The 8,661-nt window shown below is 43.3% G+C and overlaps 1 long non-coding RNA gene across 1 annotated transcript; it reads left to right on the forward strand.

Moving 5' to 3' along the window:
* Positions 1 to 2,856: 2,856 nt before the first annotated feature.
* LOC130282977 (uncharacterized) lies at positions 2,857 to 4,547 on the forward strand. The gene is made up of 2 exons (XR_008846574.1): positions 2,857 to 3,005; positions 4,481 to 4,547. It is a non-coding gene; the product is annotated as an uncharacterized LOC130282977 (long non-coding RNA).
* The last annotated feature ends 4,114 nt before the right edge of the window (positions 4,548 to 8,661 follow it).

An 8,661-nucleotide genomic window follows, 5' to 3' on the forward strand; every position in this document is an offset into this window, starting at 1 on the left:
AGCTCCAAAGCATGATGTTTCCACCCCTATGCTTCACAGTAGGTATGGTGTTCTTTGGATGCAGCTCAGCATTCTATTTCCTCCAAACAGGATAAGTTGAGCTTTTGCCAAAAAGTTCTACTTTGGTTTCATCTGACCATATGACATTCTCCCAATCCTCTTCTGGATCATCCAAATGCTTTCTAGCAAACTTCAGACTGCCCAGGCATGTACTGGCCTAAGCATGGGGACACATTTGGCACTGCATTATTTGAGTCCCCAGTGGTATAGTGTGTTACTGATGGTAGCCTTTGTTACTTTGGTGCCAGCTTCCTGCAGGTCATTCATTAGGTCCCCCCGTGTGGTTCTGTGATTTTTGCTCACAGTTCTTGTGAGCATTTTAACACCACAGGGTGAGATCTTGCGTGGAGCTCCAGATGGAGGGAGATTATCAGTGGTCTTGTATGTCTTCCATTTTCTAATAATTGCTCCCACAGTTGATTTCTTCACACCAAGCTGCTTGCCTATTGCAGATTCAGACTTCTCAGCCTGGTGCAGGTCTACAATTTTGTTTCTGGTGTCCTTAGCAGCTCTATGGTCTTGGCCATAGTGGAGTTTGGAGTGTGACTGTTTGAGGTTGTGGACAGGTGTATTTTATACTGATAACAAGTTCAAACAGGTGCCATTAATACAGGTATTGAGTGGAGGACAGAGAAGACTCTTAAAGAAGAAGCTACTGGTCTGTGAGAGCCAGAAATCTTGCATGTTTGTTGGTGACCAAATACTTATTTTACCAAGGAATTTACCAATTAATTCATTAGAAATCCTACAATGCGATTTCCTGTATTCTTTCACCCCATTCTGTCTCTCATAGTTGAAGTGTACCTATGTTGAAAATTACAGGCCTCTCTCATCTTTTAAAGTGGGAGAACTTGCACAATTGGTGCCTGACTAAATACTTTTTTGCCCCACTGTATGTAGGGAACTTACTGGGGGTCGTAAAGTTGCAGAGGATCAGTCAGAGATGGAGTTGGAAACCATAGGCAGTGGTCAAACACAGGATACTGCACTAACAGGAACACTTTCACTGTGGGACTCCAGTGAATCTATGGCTCAGGAAAAGGTGGAGCAGATTTAGCTGCTTTAAAATTGTGTTACACAAAGGTGATCGGCTGGTGACAGCTTTTAGGTAAGTACACTGGCCTGTAAGGAATCAGGAAGGGAGTGTGCAATTGTCCTACAGAAGGCAAAGAGCAAAGGCAGGAGGGTGCAGAGTGCAAGAAGAAGAGACCGGACCACAACAATGAGAAGTAAGCCAGCGTCTGTGTCTGCTGGGAGACACCACAAGTTGATAGGGACAGGCCATTGGCATTACACTATTGCAGGATGGTTCATATAGTATGCAAATGGAAAACAAAGAATGGAGGACAACATATAAACAGGACAACACTCACTAAAGAGACATAAATTGAAAGCTATGGGACTAGAGGACTCAATAAGCAAGAACTCTGTATCCAACAAAGAAACATACACCAGATACCAGGGAGAAATATTTGATTAATTTCACAAAATTCACTGGAGAAGCTTTAACTGGTAAAGTAAATGTATAGAATACTGGAACAGGCAGAATTATTACAGGCATCTGTTACGCCGAGTGCTCCCGGAGCGCTCTCAGCGTTTACCTGCTCGCAGCGCCCCGGTCAGACCCGCTGACCGGGAAAGCTGCAATAGTGTCACTAGCAGGGATGCGATCCGCGATGCGGGACGCGCCCGCTCGCGGTTCGCATCCCAGCCTGCTTACCAGACCTGTTCCCCGTCTGTTCAGTCCCGGCGTGCGCGGCCCCGCACCCTAGGGTGCGCTTGCGCCGGGTCTCTGCGATTTAAAGGGCCAGTGCGCCGCTGATTGGCGCCTGGCCCAAATTAGTGAATTCACCTGTGCACTGCTCTATATCACCTCACTTCCCCTTCCCTGTATTGCCGGATCTTGTTGCCTTTGTGCCAGTGAAAGCGTTCCTTGTATGTTCCAAGCCAGTGTTCCAGACCTCCTGCCGTTGCCCCTGACTACGATCCTTGCTACCTGCCCTGACCTTCTGCTATGTCCGACCTTGCTCTTGCCTAATCCCTTGTACCGCGCCTATCTCAGCAGTCAGTCGGGGTTGAGTCGCTATCGGGTGGAACGACCTGGGGGTTACCTACCGCAGCAAGTCCATCCCGCTTTGCGGCGGGCTCTGGTGAATACCAGTAACCCCTTAGACTCCGTTCCCCTGGTACGGCCCACGTCATCACCCCACTGACACAGAGGATCCACCACCAGTATCCTCACAGTACCCGGATCCTGACAGCCTCTTTGAGACTACAAACCCAGCTGTATAAAGGTATTGTCGTGTCCCGGTACAGAACGTGGTTCTGTACAGTTTCCTAAAGTCCCCTCAGGTAGAGTCCCTCAAGTCCACAGGGCTCTCCTGCAGGATCCCTCTAGGTCATTATTATGATTTCTATTGTACATTAATTCTGTATGTTTATTTCAGGTATTGCACAATGAATATAAGCTATGTACAAAGGTTATTAGGATGTTTAAACTGTATAGGACCTTCCTAAGGTCATGTGACATGGTCATGTGATATGTGATCACCTGATACCCAGAGTTCCAGGGGCACAGGTAACCACAGGCAACCAGTTACCAATGAGCTTTAGTCCAGCCCCTGATATATAAAGGGCTGTAGTCTCCACACTAGGGGGGAGATTTATCAAAACCTGAGTAGAGGAAGAGTGGTGCAGTTGCCCATAGCAACCAATCAGATGGCTTCTTTCATTTTTAAAGAGGCCTGTGAAAAATGAAAGAAGCGATCTGATTGGTTGCTATGGGCAACTGCACCACGCTTCCTCTGCACGGGTTTTGATAAATCTCCCCCTAGGTCTCTTAATTTCCTGCTCTCTTGGTTCCTGGACAGTAAAGCAAGCACCAGTCCTGTACAAGTTCAGTCCAGCTAGGCCAAAGCCTACAAGTCTGCAGCCACATCTAATCTGTAAGTCTCATCTATGTCTACAAGACAAATCTCTACTGTCCCTATCAAAGTGATAACAGTAGCACAGTGGCCGCATCATCATTATTATCACTACAAGTCCAAGCCTGAGATGTCCCCTGTGTCCCGGTCACCTCTGTGGAAGTTGGCTATCGGTAAGAACTGTTATACTGCCTTCTTCAGTAAGGTTCCAGTTGCATCAAAACCTGCTTTGGACTCTTATTTAATATATGCAGTTTCTGGGTTGGTTGTCGGCAGTGCCCTACACCATACAACTAAATTCTGGCGTCAGGAACACCACAAGGGATTATACTACCATCTGTCCCTGGGCTATTACCACCTGCCCCTACTACTACCTGCACTACAACACCCGGGTACCACAGTATGCTTCGTGTTGCCTGAACTAGGAGTCATCAGGGTGGTCACCCACCCCTCCTGCCTTGATTAATAGATCTCTCCTTATGTGCAAAAAGGTAAACTCTATAAAAGGGGTACTCCGCCCCCGGACATCTTATCCCCTATCCAAAGGATTAGAACGCGGGCTGCAAGCACAGATCTTCAACTGTCAGACAATCGTAACGTATGTTGGGAACGTGTATAACTTTTCATTTTACACAGAATAACCTTTATTTTCTGAAGCCACAGAATCTGTATTGTACGGATCATAGGCTGCTGAGGGCACAAGAGGACATTAAATATACAGGGTGGGGGTAAGGGGATTTATCAAAACTTGTGTAGAGTAAGAGTGGTGCAGTTGCTTATAGCAACCAATCAGATTTCTTCTTTCATTTTTGAATAGGCTTCTAAAATATATAAATGGTTGCTATGGTCACCTGCACCGCTCTTCTTATACACAGATTTTGTTCAATCCCCCCCCCCAGCTGAGTGTCTGGTTGGGAAAAATAAATATAACACATCACACAGTGATAGTAAAGCTGACTGATGAAGTTCCCTTTAAATTTCCATCAATCAGAGAGTGGCACCATTTTTATTAACCCTATAGAAAAATCTCACAGGTAACATCATGCAGAATATGATGGTAAAAAGCTTTTGTGGATTTCAACCAATCAGAGCGCAGCACTGCTCAAATAGAACTCCCAGGAGGAGATAGTGTGTCACATGTGTGATGTCATGATCCACCAGAGGGCAGCACTGAGCATGAATAGTTGTGCACGGCTGCTCCTGATCATTCTTCATCCCAGAAGGAGGAGAAGACCCAGAGCCAGGAGCAGCATCCAAGGAGGACCTGCATCTGTATCGTAGTTCCCTGTAAAGCAGTGGTTCCCAACCAGTGTGCCTTCAGCTGTTGCAAAACTACAACTCCCAGTATGCACAGACTGCCTTTGGCTGTTTGGCCATGCTGGGAGTTGAAGTTTTACAACAGCTGGAGGCACACTGGTTGGGAAAACTGCTATAAAGGATAAGTATATCATAGAATGTTGCAAAATCGTGTAATGCCTTTTTTTTTTTTTTTACAGAATCTTATTTCCCCTTTTACAGGAAGAAGACTACAATGCAGGATTCCAATAAACTAGATTCACACACCTAACAGGTAAGTGTAACATTGGGGTGGCAAAAGGGTTTCAGGGAAGATTAGTGTAAATTTATTTTAATAGGTCTTTGATGCAATTTCTTGTGCTTCAAAAGTTCATGTACATTCCTAAAATTAACATGATAATAATTTTTCTTTTTTTTTATCACTTAGATGTTATACAAAGAAGATGAAGACAAAGCCCTGCACCCCCCCCCCCCATACACTCATTTGCATCATGTTATAGACATCACCTCCTTAAGTATGCCCAGAGTAACACAGTAGCCATGGATTCCCTACAGGTTTCCTCCCCTCTGGAGGTTTTTCCTGTTCTGCGTGTTACTGTACACTCTTTGTGAGTAATAGGAGGTTACTACACATACATACACACATAAATTATAATAAACTTCAAATTTTTTACCATTCATTGATTTGTCCGAGTCATTTATTATATTTCTGTTTGTAAAAATAGTGTTAACAAAATGTAGATGACATGGGATTTGTTTTAGGGGAACCAAGCAGTAGATTTTACCATATAAAATGCTTGGCAATGCATTAAATATGGTAAAATCTTTATCCTTTTCATTTCTGGCATTTTTTCCCCCAGGGAGATTGAGGATATAAAGTTATAAACTTTCTCTTGTTGCCATGTAAGTAGTCCCCTGGATGAGGAGCTATACTTACCAAGTCCCCCACTAGGCATGATAGACGGCCGTGTAACCGCTCTGCTCCTTCTACTAATGCAGCAGAGTGATGACGCGGGCCACCAATCATGCCAAGGGAGTGTCACTATGGCTGGAGCGACAGGACCCGATAAGTATAGCTCCCCACCCAGGGGACTACTAACGTAGTGACGGGGGAGAGTTTATAGCTTCATATCCTCACCATCTCTGAGGAAAAAAACATCCCCCGGGGATGGTGAGGATAAAGATTTTACCATATATATAACGTGTTGGCAATCGTACAACACCTAGCGAGTTCCATGCACAAGCCCTGTTTTGATTAGTGGGACTTACAGTGGGGCAAAAAAATATTTAATCAGCTACCAATTGTGCAAGTTCTCCCACTTAAAAAGATGAGAGGTCTGTAATTTTCATCATATGTATACCTCAACTATGAGAGACATAATGAGAAAAAAAAAATCCATAAAATCACATTGATGTTTTGGGGCTGTCACTGGGCAACATGGACTTTCAACTCCCTCCAAAGGTTTTCTATGAGGTTGAGAACTGGAGACTGGCTAGGCCACTCCAGGACCTTGAAATGCTTCTTACGAAGTCACTCCTTCATTGCCTGGGCGGTGTGTTTGGTATCATTGTCACACTGAAAGACCCAGCCACGTTTCATCTTCAATGCTCTTGCTGATGGAAGGAGCTTTTCACTCAAAATCTCACGATACATGACCCCATTCATTCTTTCCTTTACATGGATCAGTCGTCCTGGTTCCTTTGCCCCAAAGCATGATGTTTCCACCCCCATGCTTCACAGTAGGTATAATGTTCTTTGGATGGAACTCAGCATTCTTTCTCCTCCAAACAGGTTGAGTTGAGTTTTAATCAAAAAGTTCTACTTGGGTTTCACCTGACCATATGACATTCACCCAATACTCTTCTGGATCATGCAAATGCTCTCTAGCAAACTTCAGACGGGCTCAAATATGTACTGGCTTAAAGGGTACCTCTCATCAAATAAACTTTTGATATATTTTAGATTAATGAATGTTGAATAACTTTCCAATAGCATGTTAATGAAAAATATGCTTCTTTCTATTGTATTTTTCCCGATCAGTCCTGACAGCAAGCATTTCTGACTCATGCTGGAGTCCTAAACACTCAGAGCTGCCAGCCTGCTTTGTTCACAGCCAAACAGGCTGTGAACAAAGCAGGCTGGCAGTTCTGAGTGTTCTCCTTTGTGAACAAAGCAGACTGGCAGCTCGTAGTGTTTAGGACTCCAGCATGAGTCTGAAATGCTTGCTGCCAGGACTGGTAGGGAGACCCCTAGTGGTCATTTCTTCAAAGTGGAAAATTAAATAGAAAGAAGCATATTTTTTAATAACATGCAATTGTAAAGTTATTCTGCATACATTAATCTATAATATATCAAAAGTTTTTTTGATGAGAGGTACCCTTTAAGCAGGGGGACACATCTGGCACTGTATGATTTTAGTCCCTGGTGGCGTAGTGTAGGATGCTGATTGTAGCCTTTGTTACTTTGGTCCCAGCTCTCTGCAGGTCATTCACTAGGTCCCCCCGTCTGGTTCTGGGATTTATGCTCACCGATCATTTTGACACAACAGGGTGAGATCTTGCGTGGAGCAACAGATCGAGGGAGATTATCAGTGGTCTTGTATGTCTTATATTTTCTATTAATTTCTCCCACAGTTGATTTCTTCACACCAAGCTGTTTGCCTTTTGCAGATTCAGTCTTCCCAGCCCAGTGCAGGTCTACAATTTTGTTTCTGGTGTCCTTTGACAGCTCTTTGGTCTTGACCATAGTGGAGTTTGGAGTGTGACTGTTTGAGATTGTGGACAGGTGTCTTTTATGTTGATAACAAGTTCAAACAGGTGCCATTAACCCTTTCATGACCCTGCAAAAAAAAAAAATTATGGCTCAAATTTTTTTCTTCCTTACCTTCTAAAACCCATAACTTTTTATTTTTCGACTGACAAAGTTGTTTTAGGGCTTATTTTTTTTCTTTTCTTTAATTTTTTTTAATCATACAATGTATTACAAAGCCAGAAAAAAATTAAATGTAGGGCACAATTGAAACAAATATGGAAGTGCACAATTTTGTTTGGCAAATATTTTTTTGGAGTTCAAAATCGGTAAATCTGACATGCCAACTTTATTCTATGGGTCAGTATGATTCCAATGATACCAAACTTGAATACTTTTTTTTCCCCCTTGGTTTAAAAAACATTTAAAACCTGAAAAATAAAACAGAAACTTTGTTCATTACCATGTTTACACCCCTATAATTTTATTATTTTTCCACTACGGAGCTATATTAGGGTTTGCTTTTTTGCGCCATGAGCTGTAGTTTTTAACTGTACCACGTATGTGTAGTTCTAGCTTTTTGATCACTTTTTATTACATTTATTCTGCAATTTTGGCATTTGGAATTTTTTTGTGTTTATGCCGTTCACTGTGCAGGATCAGAAACATAATACAGTGATCCCTCAACATATGATATTAATTGGTTCCAGGAGAACCATCATATGTTGAAACCATCATATGTCGAGTACATATGTCTATGTAAAAATGGTAATTGGTTCTGGGGCCTCGGAACCATTGTATGTTGAAAACATATCTCTATGGGAAACTGCCAATTGGTTCTGGGATGACCATTGTATGTGGAGTGTATGGGGAGTGTTTAACAAGCCAGGGTGCCTCCAGCTGTTGCACAACTACAACTCCCAGCATGCATGTACAGCCATTGACTGTCTGGGCATGCTGGGAGTTATAGTTTTGCAACAGCTGGAGGCACACTGATAGGGAAACATTGATGTATAGTGTGTATATGTATTGTATGTGATGTGTGACATTGCATACAGTACTGTACAGTTCTTTAAATACCTTCAGGGGGGACAGAATGTCCTCCATTACCATCCTGCCGACTACAGCTCTATAGGAAAGGAAGGGGAGGACAGCCAGCAGCTCATTGGATGCCTGCAGCAAGATGCTACAGGCTATGGCTGCACTGGGGGGGTGGGGGGGCTTACACTGAGCTCACAGTGGAAGCCTGTATGAGTTAGCAGGACAGCATGTGAGTAACAGGAGGCAGAACGGGGCACACGGGGACATTAAACAACTATCTGTCAGATGCTGAAGTTGTCAGCGCTGTCAGATAGCTGTTTGTATGATGGCCCCAACACACAGCAGCATCATATGTCGAGGCTGCCTTCAACATACGATGGGCTCTGAGAGGCCATCATATGTTGAAATGATCATATGTCGAGGCCATCATAAGTCGAGGGGTCACTGTAATTTAATAGTTTGGACAATTACGCTCGCCGCGATACCAAATATGTGTATTTTTTTTGTTTGTACAGTGTTTAATAAAAAAAAATGGGAAAAGAGGGGTGATTTTAAATTTTATTATGGAAGGGATTTTTTATATATATTTTT

The sequence above is a fragment of the Hyla sarda genome, chromosome 7 (assembly GCF_029499605.1).
Source record: "Hyla sarda isolate aHylSar1 chromosome 7, aHylSar1.hap1, whole genome shotgun sequence".
Classification (NCBI taxonomy): domain Eukaryota; kingdom Metazoa; phylum Chordata; class Amphibia; order Anura; family Hylidae; genus Hyla; species Hyla sarda.